The 15,591-nt window shown below is 44.6% G+C and overlaps 1 pseudogene across 1 annotated transcript in view; it reads left to right on the plus strand.

Moving 5' to 3' along the window:
- Positions 1 to 15,591, plus strand: part of LOC110529202 (laminin subunit alpha-2-like) — a 167,588-nt pseudogene that overhangs the window by 72,555 nt on the left and 79,442 nt on the right. Inside the window, exons 18-20 of the transcript XR_016482752.1 lie at positions 152 to 279; positions 691 to 777; positions 8,095 to 8,263. The product of XR_016482752.1 is annotated as a laminin subunit alpha-2-like (transcript). The remainder of the gene's footprint in view (positions 1 to 151; positions 280 to 690; positions 778 to 8,094; positions 8,264 to 15,591) is intronic.

The raw sequence follows: 15,591 nt of genomic DNA on the forward strand, positions 1-15,591 counted from the left end.
TAAGCTCATGAGGCTTTTATAAGATATATTCTTCAAGAACCGATGGGTACATACTGTATCATTCATTTATAATTGGCCCTTTAAAGAATGGATTCATTGATTTGCTGTATGTTAACCCTATAAACCTAAATAAATTACTGTACATTCCCAGGGCTGTACTGACCTCACCACCGGATTCCACTGTGATGAATGTATCCCTGGATTCCATGGCGTAGCTAACAAGAGAACGCCGAATGACTGCCAGCCCTGCGCCTGCCCCCTCAACATCCCGTCCAACAAGTATGTCATCACTTGTCATATGGAAATAAGTTAATACAGCACTTAATCAGAACCCTTATCTAGCCACACTGACCTCTATCTATAATGCATTATCATCTTATAATAGCTTTTATTTTCTCATCACGACACTAATCCTTAGTCACTTTAATGTTTTATTTAGGGCTAATGGTGCTGTCGACTAGCTCTGTTGTTTTTCCACAATGTTGAGGTCGCTGACTTGCAAACAGGGCCAGAGACAATCGCTTTAGTCAAGCACTGGTAACTGGCGGTAATCCCCTGGTGGTCAAAGTGGGGGCGGCACGCCCCGGTGCCAGGACTGGAGCAGCAGCTTAGTGGGACGATGGGTTTGTTGATACGAGCTTCTTTTCTTTTTCTTCTACTTCCTGTTTCTATTGCTGAAAAACATTGCCGTTTCAGCCCCACCTGCCATGTGGACCCGCGAGGGGAGCTGATATGTGACCGATGGCAGCCGGGGTACATGGGAGCACACTGTGACAGGTGAGTGTCCCAGGCTTCTGTACCCACAGACAAAGGGAGTTAACCCTTGTAGAAACAATTATATCACAGCCTAAATCCAGTTTACTTGAGCCGTTCAGGGACCTTTTGTTAGCTTTGTGCTGTTGTTTGGTATTGGTAGATAACCTGCTTTTCCAATGGGTTGTAATCGTTTCTCACTTAGAAATTAAATGGGAATGTCTAAGCATCTTTATGTATGTCTGTACATAGGTTATAAAGTAAAACACTTGAGTAAATGAGGGAAACACGGTATATTTAAAGCAGGTGCATCCACACAGGTGTGGTTCCTGTGTTGATTAAGTTCCTGAGTCAATTAACATCCCATCATGCTTAGGGTCATGTATAAAAATGCTGGGCAAGACATTATTTTGGATACCATTGCTATGCCCCCATAGGAAGAAAATGCCCCCATCCACAGGGCACGAGTGGTCACTGAATGGTTTGATGAGCATGAAAACGATGTAAACCATATGCCATGGCCGTCTTAGTCACCAGATCTCAACCCAATTGAATGCTTATGGGTGATTCTGGAACGGTGCCTGAGACCGCGTTTTCCAATACCTACAAAACACCAAATTATGGAATTTATTTCTCGTAGAGGAATGGAGTTGCATCTCTCCAATAGAGTTCCAGACACTTGTAGAATGCCAAGGTGCATTAAAGCTGTTCTGGCCCGTGGTGGCCCAATGTCTTATTAAGATGCTTTATGTTAGTGTTCCCTTAATTTTGGCAGTTACCTGTATGTAGGCCTATTTTATGCTCTGCTAAATCAAAATCAAACAGGAAGCCATGTCAATAGGTTATAGATAGACCTAAATTAGTCTAAATCATATTTAATGTAATTATATATGGATCACTTCTAAGTTGATTATGCTCATGACTATTGGCAGTTTATATTATGTATTGGTCTGTAACTGGTGGCTAGTGGATTTTATAGTTATTCATTACACATGCATGTCAATAGCAGACCCATATGCCACTGTGGTCTTTTCTGGTTTGTCTGTTGATTTCAGTTGCCATACGGTACTGTTTGGCTATAAAAGCGTAGAGGCTGCAGAGGGGTTCAGTTGATGTTTCAAAGTGCTGGGATCTTTCCCAGAGGTGTCAGTAGACAAAGGACCATCCTCTCTGGAGCAGCGGGACGATTGATCACTTTGCAGTCGATGCCCACATATCTGTTCTGAGGTCTCTTGATTTAATTTGCATCATAAATACATAGATTTCTCTGCCCCTCTTTCTCTATTTTTCTCTCTCTCCCTCTCTCTATCTCATGCTCTGTGGGGACAGAGGGATGGATGGTTGGTGCAGTATTTCTAATTGCTGTGGGTGTGGGTTTGCTGCTGCAGGGCTGAGATGGTGGTGAGGCGGCACCCCTCTTTATGACCCATGCTCTCTGACAGATGGAGACAGGCTGCTGTGGGCATGCTTGCCATCCCTGTGCCACGCTGCCTGGCAGATGCCCGCACTGCTCTGCTCTTGATCTATAAAGTGAGAGAGTCCAGGTGGGGCAAGGAGGGATTTGGGTTCTGTGGGTCATATGTGGGGACACAAGCCCATTTAGGCTGCTGACAGACAGGATGGTGCCTCATCTATCATGGCTGCCTAAAACAGGGGGCCTAAGGCCTGGGTCTCTGAGAGCTGGTGAAGTGAAGGACGTTACAGAGGCGTGCTATCAGAATGTCCCTCTTGACACCTAGACCTACAGTACCTCTCTCTAGTATAGTCAGAGTGAACTGAACCCTGGAAGTGGAGCACTGTCTGCCTGATAACAAGGGACGCTCTGCTGCAGGACCAAGGAGGGTTAGTTGGTAATAATAGCTATCACCTCAGCACCGTCAAACTACTGCAATCCCTGAAAACAAATTGGCAGTCGGAGCTAAAAGAGGCGTGTGAAGAGGTCTCTAACCCGCTGGGAGGCCATACTGCAGGGGCCAGGAGTACATTCAGTCAAGTGCAGAGTTGCCAGTAATAAGGTTATTGATTTTGGGGGGAAAAGTCTATCCAGAGAGCAGGGAAAGAGGGTTCACTTCAAATTTTTTGGAAGCTGATCTGAGTGGGCAGGAGAACACATGGAAGCTGTGGAAGAGAAGACACAACAGTATCTTGGCAGTCGGAAAGATATATAGGCACTGCTTTCAATACATAGACACAGACCACCAAACCTGTGCCTCTTCTCTGTCTGAGTCTCTGAGCTCTCGGAGACATTAGAGTTTATGTATAGCTTGTCGGTGGGTGGGCATGGGCACCTGATGCACCAGGATCTGTCAGATAGAGCGGTGTGTGTTGCCAGGTTGGGGTGAGAACGTTTCCTTTTTTAAAGGGGGCTGCTTGGGGCCAAGAGCAAGAGCTGAGGAGGTATTTATAGATGGGGAAGACAGACACTTGGCGGGAAACATCAATGTTTAAGACAGACCCTTCTTGTTTGTCTGAGAGAGCAAGGCTGCAAGGCTGCCTGGGTGAGTTAATGGGTGTCAGACGGTGCCATGTGGACCCCTCAACCTCGACCCTACACTCTGAAAAAAAGGTACTATCTAGAACCTTAAATGGTTCTTTGGCTGTCCCCAAAGGAGAACCCTTTCGATAATCATTTTTGGTTCCAGGTAGAACCCGTTTGGGCTCAATGGAAAACCCTTTCCACAGAGGGTTCTACAAAAACCCAAAAGGGTTCTACCTTCAACCAAAAAGGGTTCCACCTCTCCCAGGAACCACAGCCCCAACTGGAATGGAGTGAGTTGGATGTGGACCATAGAACCATTCTTAGTGGATATTAAGCCTACCTAGATCATGAGATAAAGTTAGATATACAGTTCTGTTTGATAGATCTTTGTCAAAATATGAATTATAGGTGAAACCATATTCAATGTACAGTATATGTTAAGAAATGTAAATGTTCTGTTTCATATTTCCATAGATTTCTATAAACAAGAAGGCTCCATAACTCACTGCTCAGAAACTACACAGGCCATTCCCCTATCCAAAGTACCTATCAAGCCATGTGATGTATCGTCCCAGCCATCTTGCTCCATGTTTGCCTGAAGTTACAAGTATGCAGGGAAGTAAACTCAGCAAAAAAAGAAATGTCCTCTCACTGTCAACTGCGTTTATTTTCAGCAAACTTAACATGTGTAAATATTTGTATGAACATAAGATTCAACAACTGAAACATAAACACAAAGTTCCACAGACATGTGACTAACAGAAATGGAATAATGTGTCCCTGAACAAAGGGGGAATCAAAATCAAAAGTTATAGTCAATAACTTCTCCTGGTTCATTAGTTAGTGAACCTCTCCTGGTTCATTAACTACTTCTCAGATCGAGTTCAGTGTGCCAAATAGGAGGGCCACTCTATGGGAGTGCTACAGGGTTCAATTCTCGGGCCTACTCTTTTCTCTGTATATATCAATGATGTCGCTCTTGCTGCGGGTGACTCTTTGAATCACCTCTATGCAGACGACACCATTCTGTATATCTCTGGCCCTTCTTTGGACACTGTGTTAACAAACCTCTAAACGAGCTTCAACGCCATACAACACTCCGTGGCCTCCAACTGCTCTCTAATTCTAGTAAAACGAAATGCATGCTCTTCAACCGATTGCTGCCCGCACCCGCCCACTAGCATCACTACCCTGGACGGTTCTGACTTGTGGACAGCTATAAATATCTAGGTGTCTGGTTAGACTGTAAACTCTCCTTCCAGACTCACATTAAGCATCTCCAAACCAAAGTTAAATGTAGAATCGGCTTCCTATTTCGCAAAAACAAAGCCTCCTTCTCTCATGCTGCCAAACTTACCCTCGTAAAACTGACTATCCTACCAATCCTTGACTTTGGCGATGTAATTTACAAATTAGCCTCCAACACTCTACTCAGTAAATTGGATGCAGTCTATCACAGTGCCATCCGTTTTGTCACCAAAGCCCCATATACTACCCACCACTGCGACCTGTATGTTCTCGTTACCTGGTCCTCGCTACATATTCGTCGCCAAACCCACTGGCTCCAGGTCATCTATAAGTCTTGGCTAGGTATAGCTCCGCCTTATCTCAGCTCACTGGTCACCATAGCAACACCCACCCACAACACACACTCCAGCAGGTATATTTCACTGGTCATCCCCAAAGCCAACACTTCCTTTGGCCGCCTTTCCTTACAGTTCTCTGCTGCCAATGACTGGGACGTATTGCAAAAAATCACTGAAGTTGGAGACTTATATCTCCACTTTAAGGGTCAACTGTCAGAGCAGCTTAACGATCGCTGCAGCTGTACACAGCCCATCTGTAAATAATCAACTACCTACCTCATCCCCATATTTGTTTTTGTTTTTCTGCTCTTTTGCACACCAGTATTTCTACTTGCACATCCTCATCTGCACATATATCACTCCAGTGTAAATTGCTAAATTGTATTTACTTCACCACTATTGGTCAATTTATTGCCTTACCTCCTTACTTCATTTGCACACACTGTATACAGATCTTTCTATTGTGTTATTGACTGTACGTTTGTTTTTCACCAACTCTGTTGTTTTTGTCGCACTGCTTTGCTTTATCTATGCCAGGTAGCAGTTGTAAATGATAACTTGTTCTCAACTGGCCTACCTGGTTAAATAAAGGTGAATGTTTCTTTACTTCAGTTTCTTTACAGTCAGCACTGATGGAGGGATTGTGCGTTCCTGGTGTAACTCAGGCAGTTGTTGTTGCCATCCTGTACCTATCCCGCAGGTGTGATGTACAGATGTACCGATCCTGTGCAGGTGTTGTTACACGTGGTCTGCCACTGTGAGGATGATCAGCTGTCCGTCCTGTCTCCCTGTAGCACTGTCTTAGGTGTCTCACAGTACGGACATTGCAATTTATTGCCCTGGCCATCTGCAGTCCTCATGCTTCCTTACAGCATGCCTAAGGCATATTCACGCAGATGAGCAGGGACCCTGGGCATCCTTCTTTTGGTGTTTGTCAGAGTCAGTAGAAAGGCCTCTTTGGTGTCCAAAGTTTTCATAACTGTGACCTTAATTGCCTACTGTCTGCAAGCTGTTAGTGTCTTAACCGTTCCACAGGTGCATGTTCATTAATTGTTTATGGTTAATTGAACAAGCATTGGAAACAGTGTTTAAACCCTTTACAATGAAGATCTGTGAAGTTATTTGGATTTTTACGAATAATCTTTGAAAGACAGGGTCCTGAAAAAGGGACGTTTCTTTTTTTGCTGAGTTTATATGTGTAGTGTAAATTTTGCATGCATAGAATCTCGGGCACCCAGACTAGGATGCATGAAATATGTTGATCAGGACTCAACTCTGTATAAGGACATGTTTCCTTTTAAGTGTGTGCTTCCCCATACAGAGAACAGAGTTATCCTAGCTTTGACCTAGGTGTCTTCATATTCAACTGGTAGTGCTGTATAGTTTACAGCAGTCCATTGCCCAGTCAGCAGGATATTAAAAGTGCCAGATATCCCATTTAGTCCGGACCCAAGTTTGGCCATGATATCTGCATTCGTGCTGTCTATTCCCCAAGACACCCGCATGATGGTTCAAATGAAATTACAGACACGTACTCACTGTTCCACGCCAATGGCTCCTTCGAACATAAGACATTCGGAAGCAATAACATATTCAATTAATAAGTCTTCCGCGACTAAAGGAATCCGCTGCGCATGATATGGAATGATTACTTTTCCCATTTGGTATCATGGAGATAGAATGGCGGTGTGGAGATAAGAGTTGTAGAAACCATTTAACAAGGAGGCAATAGATGGAATGTATATCTTTATCAGTACAGAACACGACTGACTTCTGAGGAGATATATGGCGGGAAAAGCAGGACAGTGCAGATAAGAGTTGGTAGGGGGAATATAGATATTTTCGGTGGTTTCACACGTTTGCCTTTTCAGATTGTTTCTCTGTGTTTTGACTGCCAATGAAACTGCCTACTGTTTCATTGCTGAAGCCATCTAAGTGAAACACTGAACGGCAGTCATATAAAGCTGTGCATGCTTGATGTGGTTGCTAATTATCTAGTTTCACTACAGACTTGAAAAGGAGCAGAGGCATGGTGGTCATATGTTGATTTCCGTCATTATACTTTAACTCAGCTATGGGGAGAATGTGTTTCCCATAAGTAGTACCTATCAAGCCATGTGGTGTATCGTCCCAGCCATCTTGCTCCATGTTTGCATGAAGTTACAAGCATGCAGGGAAGTAAATTCAGGAAAAAAATAAACGCCCTCTCACTGTCAACTTCTCAGACCGAGTTCAGTGTGCCAAATAGGAGGGTCTGTTGTCCGGACCTCTGGCAGTCTCTATGGGAGTGCTACAGGGTTCAATTCTCGGGCCTACTCTTTTCTCTGTATATATCAATGATGTCGATCTTGCTGCGGATGATTCTTTGAATCAGACGACACCATTCTGTATACCTCTGGCCCTTCTTTGGACACTGTGTTAACAAACCTCCAAATGAGCTTAAACGCCATACAACACTCCGTGGCCTCCAACTGCTCTCTAATTCTAGTAAAACTAAATGCATGCTCTTCAACCGATTGCTGCCCGCACCCGCCCACTAGCATCACTACCCTGGACGGTTCTGACTTGTGGACAGCTATAAATATCTAGGTGTCTGGTTAGACTGTAAACTCTCCTTCCAGACTCACATTAAGCATCTCCAATCCAAAGTTAAATGTAGAATCGGCTTCCTATTTCGCAAAAACAAAGCCTCCTTCTCTCATGCTGCCAAACTTACCCTCGTAAAACTGGCTATCCTACCGATCCTTGACTTTGGCGATGTAATTTACAAATTAGCCTCCAACACTCTACTCAGCAAATTGGATGCAGTCTATCACAGTGCCATCCGTTTTGTCACCAAAGCCCCATATACTACCCACCACTGCGACCTGTATGCTCTTGTTACCTGGTCCTCGCTACATATTCGTCGCCAAACCCACTGGCTCCAGGTCATCTATAAGTCTTGGCTAGGTATAGCTCCGCCTTATCTCAGCTCACTGTTCACCATAGCAACACCCACCCACAACACACACTCCAGCAGGTATATTTCACTTGTCATCCCCAAAGCCAACATTATACTTTAACTCTGCTATGGGGAGAATGTATTTCCCATAAGTAGAGTGGTGATCATTCAGTCCAATACTGTACGGTGCAGTCACTCCTTCCTGCTCAAATTATTCATGAATGGGCTATACTATAACTACGGTCTGCGGTTATTCCTGATAAGCAAAAAAAAAAAGCCTCACCCTGTCCCCTCCTTACCTAGAACTAGAGATGCACCACTGGCTACCACTGTAGATGCACCAATGGCTACTTTGGTCAGCCGGTGGTTAAGGGGGGCTTGTGCCAGCCCTGCCAGTGTAACGGTAACCTGGACCTGGCCTCACCGCGGAGCTGTGACCCCATCACCGGATCCTGTCTGAGGTGTAGGGGTTCTACGGGGGAATCACCTGCGACACCTGCCAACGTGAGTATAAGAAGTACATGAGTATCAGAGCCTGCAGTGCGTTAAAACCCCTGTTTCTGTCTGACTTTCTGAGTCTCCTGTGAAGAGTGGGGTGTTGCTTTAATGTTATGGAGCGCTGCCCGCCTGCCAGACAGCCTGTATGCCAGATGTAGCAGTGTGTTTGAGAATGTTTGGCTTTGAGAAGATAAATTAGGATGGAGAGAGAGAGAGAGAAGACTGAGATGTGCAGATGGTGACTGTCTGTGTAAATCCACATAAACAACCTGTGTTGAATCACAAACTTCAATGCCTGGCCCATAACAGTTTATCATTCATCTGCCTCTCCGTTCTCTGCAGTGTAGTCTGCTCTGTTGATTATGTCTGAAGATAACTAATTAGTCTCCGTTTACCAAAATAACCCATTTGACTATAATGCCAAGTTAATTAAAAATACATGACAGCGTATAGCCAAATGGATTATTGATATATACTGTAACTCTTGATAGACACATGCAATACAATAAGATGATTCATATAGAGTTATTGATAGTATATGAAAACTAGAGCCAAGGTAGAGTTCAAACACTGAACATGCAGTTAGGCCTAATGCCTAAAGGAATTCTACAAGAGAATGGAATGGCTGCCATCATCTGCATGGTTAAAAGCTCTGCAGCAAAACACACTACTTCCATTTGAATGAAATCTATCGAGGTTGGTGAGAAGAAGTACATTTTCTCTGAAATAGTCTGGCAGTCCTAACTGATTCAAGTGGTGGTGGTGAGGCATGGGGCGGAGATGGAGTACTCAACATTAGGAATGCAGAAACAGGGCCGCAGTTGATGCAAATTATCGACACTATAATGGTGGCAGGGAAACTGCTCGTAGTGTTTCATTAAAAACAAGTTGATGATCATTGTCACAGATCACTGCAACATAATGTGGCTGACACACAGTGTGATCTTGATGTTGATTTCAGTGTGTGATGAAACCATCAACCTGACCCGTTCTCTCTCTCTCTCTCTCTCTCTGACAGCCACAATTAAAAACTTGACCCATCCTAGATCCCATCTGGACTCCATGCTGTTAGAATGAGGAGAAAGGAATCTTACAACTCATACTAATTCCAACCTGTTAAACATTGAATAAATGCAGGCATTTTGCAGGCAAACCTTTCGCTGGCTAGAGCGACTGAGTGTAGTACAAAGACAGGGAAAAAGCAGCTGTCTCCACCAACCAGTCCTATAGGAAACCATCTGTGATGTCCCCTCCGACCAGTCCTATAGGAAACCATCTGTGATGTCCCCTCCAACCAGTCCTATAGGAAACCATCTGTGATGTCCCCTCCAACCAGTCCTATAGGAAACCATCTGTGATGTCCCCTCCAACCAGTCCTATAGGAAACCATCTGTGATGTCCCCTCCAACCAGTCCTATAGGAAACCATCTGTGCCTGTGTTTTCTCTGTAGATCACTAGGACATTTTAAAGTAAATAATGAGCCAGTTATACAACGGAAATGTGTTCCTGTGTCTAGCAATCTGCAAGCTGTTGGATTTGCATACTCTGTATGAAATGATGATTGTAGACAGTAGTACAACACAGGAATAGGACAGAAGAGGACATGGTTGTACTGTACCTTTACCTTTATCTGAGAGGACTGTTCCTTTTTAAATCTGATAATATCCAACCCATCTCCTCCCCTCCTCCTCTCGTCTGTCTGCAGGGTGCCAGTGTCACAATGCGGACACTGCTTTAACTCAGTGACATTTGTGGGTTTTCAAGAAGGAACTGCTCTTTTAAGTCTTGCCACAACATCTCAATTGGGATTAGATCTGGACTTTGACTAGGCCATTCTAAAACTTGAAATGTGTTGCTTTTTAACCATTTTCATAGACTTGATTGTGTGTTTTGGATCATTGTCTTTCTGCAAGACCCAGCAGCACTTCAGCTTCAGCTCACAGACGGATGGCCTGACATTCTCCTGTAGAATTCTCTGATACAGAGCAGAATTCACGGTTCCTTCTATTAAGGTAAGTCATCCAGGTCCTGAGGCAGCAAAGCATCCCCAAACATGTTTGACCGTTGGTTTAAGGTTCTTACTGTGGAATGCAGGGTTTGGTTTTCGACAGGCATAATGGGACGTCATCCTTGCACAGGAAGTCCAGGACCCAGGGCCGTGAGTTCAGACCCAGGGCCGTGAGCTTTGTGTTGAGCTTAGAGGGCACTATGGTATTGAAGGCTGAGCTGTAGTCGATGAACAGCATCCTCACATGTGCATTCCATTTCTCCAGATGGCTGAGGGCAGTGTGCAGTGTACAATGGCAATTGTGTCATAGGTGGATCTGTCAGGGCGGTAGGTGAATTTGAGAGGGTCAAGTGTGTCGAGGAGGTGATGTGATCTTTGACTAGCCTCTCGAAGCACTTCATGATGACTGAGGTGAGTGCTACGGGTCGGTAGTCATTCAGCTCAGTTACTTTACCTTACTTGGGCACTAGGATGATAGTGGACATCTTAAAGCAGCTGGGGATTGTGCTAGCAAATATCCATAGATTTGCTTTCTGACCTGATTTAGCCTAACCTGATTTTACAGAGAGCTGTGTCTCAAGTCAAGGACGTAGAGAGGCCGGTGTTAGCAAGACTAGGTTTTACCTGCACCTGTTAGCGAATAGCCATATGTGATAGACTGTACATGTATTTATTTTTATTTTACCTTTATTTAACCAGGTAGGCCAGTTGAGAACAAGTTCTCATTTTCAACCGCGACCTGGCCAAGATAAAAGCAAAGCAGTGCGACACAAACAGAGTTACACATGGAATAAACGAACGAACGTCAATAACACAATAGAAAAGTCTATAAACAATGTGTGCAAATGAAGTAAGATTAGGGAGGTAAGGCAATAAATAGACCATAGTGGCGAAATAATTACAATTTAGCAATTAAACACTGGAGTGATGAATGTGCAAGTAGAGATACTGGGGTGCAAAGGAGCAAAACAATAAATAACAATATGGGGATGAGGTAGTTGGCTGGGCTATTTACAGATGGGCTATGTGCAGGTGCAATGATATGTAACCTGCTCTGACAGCTGATGCTTAAATTTAGTGAGGGGATATGAGTCTCCAGCTTCAGTGATTTTTGCAATTCGTTCCAGTCATTAGCAGCAGAGAACTGGAAGGAAAGGAGGACAAAGGAGGAGTTGGCTTTGGGGGTGACCAGTGAAATATACCTGCTGGAGCGCTGCTACGGGTGGGTGCTGCTATGGTGACCAGTTTACCTAGCAAAGACTTATAGATGACATGGAGCCAGTGGGTTTGGCGACAAATATGAAGCGAGGGCCAGCCAATGAGAGCATACAGGTTGCAGTGCTGGGTAGTATATGGGGCTTTGGTGACAAAATGGATGGCACTGTGATCCAATATGCTGAGTAGAGTGTTGGAGGCTATTTTGTAAATGACATCACCAAAGTCAAGGATTGGTAGGATAGTCAGTTTAGCAGCATGAGTGAAGGATGCTTTGTTGCGAAATAGGAAGCCGAAATAGGAAGCCGATTCTACATTTAATTTTAGATTGGAGATGCTTAATGTGAGTCTGGAAGGAGAGCTTACAGTCTAACCAGACACCTAGGTATTTGAAGTTGTCCACATATTCTCAGTCAGAACCGTCCAGAGTAGTGATGCTAGTCGGGCGGGCAGGTGCGGGCAGCGGTCGGTTGAAGAGCATGCATTTAGTTTTACTTGCATTTAAGAGCAGTTGGAGGCCACGGAAGGAGAGTTGTATGGCATTGAAACGCGTCTGGAGGTTTGTTAACACAATGTCTAAAGAAGGGCCAGAAGTATACAGAATGGTATTCCCCAGAGTCAAATGAATTTGTGGATACCATTTTAGGTCTCTGTGTCCAGTATGAAGGAAGGTAGAGGTAGTTTCGTGAGCCAACGCTAACTAGCATTAGCGCAAACTGTGGATAGATGGCAGCATTCATGCAAAACTGAAAGGTCGAACCACCGCATTTAACCATGGCAAGGTGACTGGGAATATGGCCGAATACAAACAGTGTATTTATTCCCTCCTTGAGGCAATCAAACAGGCAAAATTTCAGTATAGAAACAAAGTGGAGTCAAAATCCAATGGCTCAGACACAAAACGTATGTGGCAGGGTCTACAGACAATCACGGACTACAAAGAGAAAACCAGCCACATTGCGGACATCGCTGTCTTGCTTCCAGACAAGATAAACACATTTTTCGCCCACTTTGAGGAGAACACAGTACCACCGACGCGGCCCGCTACCAAGGACTGTGGGCTCTCTTTCTCCGTAGCCGACATGAGTAAGACATTTAAGCGCGTTAACCCTCTCAAGGCTGCCGGCCCAGACAGCATCCCTAGCCGGGTCGTCGGAGCATGCGCAGACCAGCTGGCTGTAGTGCTTACGGACATATTCAACTTCTCCCTATCCTAGTCTTCTGTCCCCACATGCTTCAAGATGGCCATCATTGTTCCTGCACCCAAGAAAGCAAAGGTAACTGAACTAAATGACTATCGCCCCATAGCACTCACTTCTGTCATCATGAAGTGCTTTGAGAAACTAGTCAAGGATCATATCACCATTATCTTACCTGACACCCTAGACCCACTTCAATTTGCTTACCGCCCCAACAGATCCACAGATGATGCGATCGCACTGCACACTGCCCTATCCCGTCTGGACAAGAGGAATGTCTATGTAAGAATGCTGTACATTGACTATAGCTCAGCCTTCAACACCATAGTACACTCCAAGCTCATCATTAAGCTTGAGGCCCTGGGTCTAAACTCTGACCTGTGCAACTGAGCCGCCCCCAGGTGGTGAAGGTAGGAAACAACACCTCCACTTCGCTGATACTCAACACTGGGGCCACACAAGGGTGTGTGCTCAGCCCCCTCCTGTACTCCCTGTTCACCCATGACTGCCTGGCCATGTACACTTCCTACTCAATCATCACGATTGCAGACGACAGTAGTAGGCCTGATTACCAACAATGACGAGACAGCCTACAGGGAAGAGGTGAGGGCCCCGTGAGTGTAGTGCCAGGAAAATAACCTTGCTCAACATCAACAAAACAAAGGAGCTGATCGTGGACTTCAGGAAACAGCAGAGGGAGCACCCCCCTATCTACATCTACGGGACCGCGAAGCTTCAAGTTCCTCGGCGTACACATCAATAACAAACTGAAATTATCCACAGAGACATGGTGGTGAAGAAGGCGCAACTGCACACCTTAAAAACCCTCACAAACTTTTACAGATGCACAATTGAGAGCATCCTGTCGAGCTGTATCACCGCCTGGATTGGCAACTGCACTGCCCGCAACCGCAGGGCTTTCCAGAGGGTGGTGCGGTCTGCCGAACGCATCACCGGGGGCAAACTACCTGCCCTCCAGGACACCTACAGCATCCGATGTTACTGGAAGGCCAAAAAGATCATCAAGGACAACAACCACCTGAGCCACTGCCTGTTCACCCCGTTATCATCCAGAAGGCGATGTCAGTACAGGTGCATCAAAGCTGGGACCGAGAGACTGAAAAACAGCTTCTATCTCAAGTCCATCAGACTGTTAAATAGCCATCACTAGCACATTAGAGGCTGCTGCCCTATATTCAAAGACTTGAAATCACTGGACACTTTAATAATTGGAGCTCTAGTCACTTTAATAATGTTTACATATTTTGCATTACTCATCTTAAATATTTATATACTGTATTCTGTTCTACTGTACAGTATCTGAGTCTATGCCGCTCTGACATTGCGCGTCCAAATATTTATATATTCTTAATTCCATTCCTTTACATAGATTTGAGTCTATTGTGTGTATTGTTAGATATTACTTGTTAGATATTACTGCACTGTTAGAGCTAGAAACAAGCATTTCGCTACACCCACAATATCATCTGCTAAAACACGTGTATGTGACCAACATTTGATTTGATGTGAAGTCTACAGGTATCTGCTAGCATGCTACCATATACCTATTCATTTCCAGCTATTGCACTAACGCTAGTTAGCATTTGCACTAGTTAGAAACTTCCTTCAAACTTCACGCAGAGACATAAAAATGGTATCCACGAGTTCATCTGTCTCTGGGGAAGTAGATATCCTGAAGCATAATTTGTTGTTTTATTGATGGTAGTGGAAAATGCTGTTTCAGGCGCTGCTACAGAATCTCCCATAAAATAGATCTATTGGATCTGGTGACTGAGACGGCAATGGCATATGGGTTACATAATCAAAACACTGAGTGACCACTCATGCCCTGTAGATGGGGGCATTGTCATCCTATGGGGGCATAGCCATGGTAACCAAAATAATGCCCTGCCCAGCATTTTTATACATGACCCTAAGCATGATGGGATGCTGATTGCTTAATTAACTCAGGAACCACACCTGTGTCGAAGCAGCTGCTTTCAATATGATTTTTATTCTTTATTTTGGCAGTTACCTGTACCACAGGAGGTTGGTGGCACCTTAATTTGGCAGGACAGATTCATGGTAACGGCTGGAGCGGAATAAGTTGAATGGTATCAAATACATCAAACAGGTGTTTGACGCCATTCCATTCGTGCCGTTCCTGCCATTTATTATGAACCGTCCTCCTCTCATCAGCCTCAACTGACCTGTACATATACAGTCGTGGCCAGAAGTTTGAGAATGACACAAATATACATTTTCACAAAGTCTGCTGCCTCAGTTTGTATAATGGCAATTTGCATATACTCCAGAATATTATGAAGAGTGATCAGATGAATTGCAATTAATTACAAAGTCCCTCTTTGCCATGAACTGAATCCCCAAAAAACATTTCCACTGCTTTTCAGCCCTGCCACAAAAGGACCAGCTGACATCATGTCAGTGATTCTCTCGTTAACACAGGTGTGAGTGTTGACGAGGACAAGGCTGGAGATCACTCTGTCATGCTGATTGAGTTCGAATAACAGACTGGAAGCTTCAAAAGGAGGGTGGTGCTTGGAATCATTGTTCTTCCTCTGTCAACCATGGTTACCTGCAAGGAAACACGTGCCATCATCATTGCTTTGCACAAAAGGGCTTCACAGGCAAGGATATTGCTGCCAGTAAGATTGCACCTAAATCGACCATTTATCAGATAATCAAGAAAATCAAGGAGAGCGGTTTAATTGTTGTGAAGAAGGCTTCAGGGCATCCAAGAAAGTCCAGCAAGCGCCAGGACCGTCTCCTAATGTTAATTCAGGGGCACCACCAGTACAGAGCTTGCTCAGGAATGGCAGCAGGCAGGTGTGAGTGCATCTGCACGCACAGTGAGGCGAAGACTTCTGGAGGATGGCCTGGTGTCAAGAAG

The sequence above is a fragment of the Oncorhynchus mykiss genome, chromosome 8 (assembly GCF_057628025.1).
Source record: "Oncorhynchus mykiss isolate SJ-2025 chromosome 8, ASM5762802v1, whole genome shotgun sequence".
NCBI lineage: Eukaryota > Metazoa > Chordata > Actinopteri > Salmoniformes > Salmonidae > Oncorhynchus > Oncorhynchus mykiss.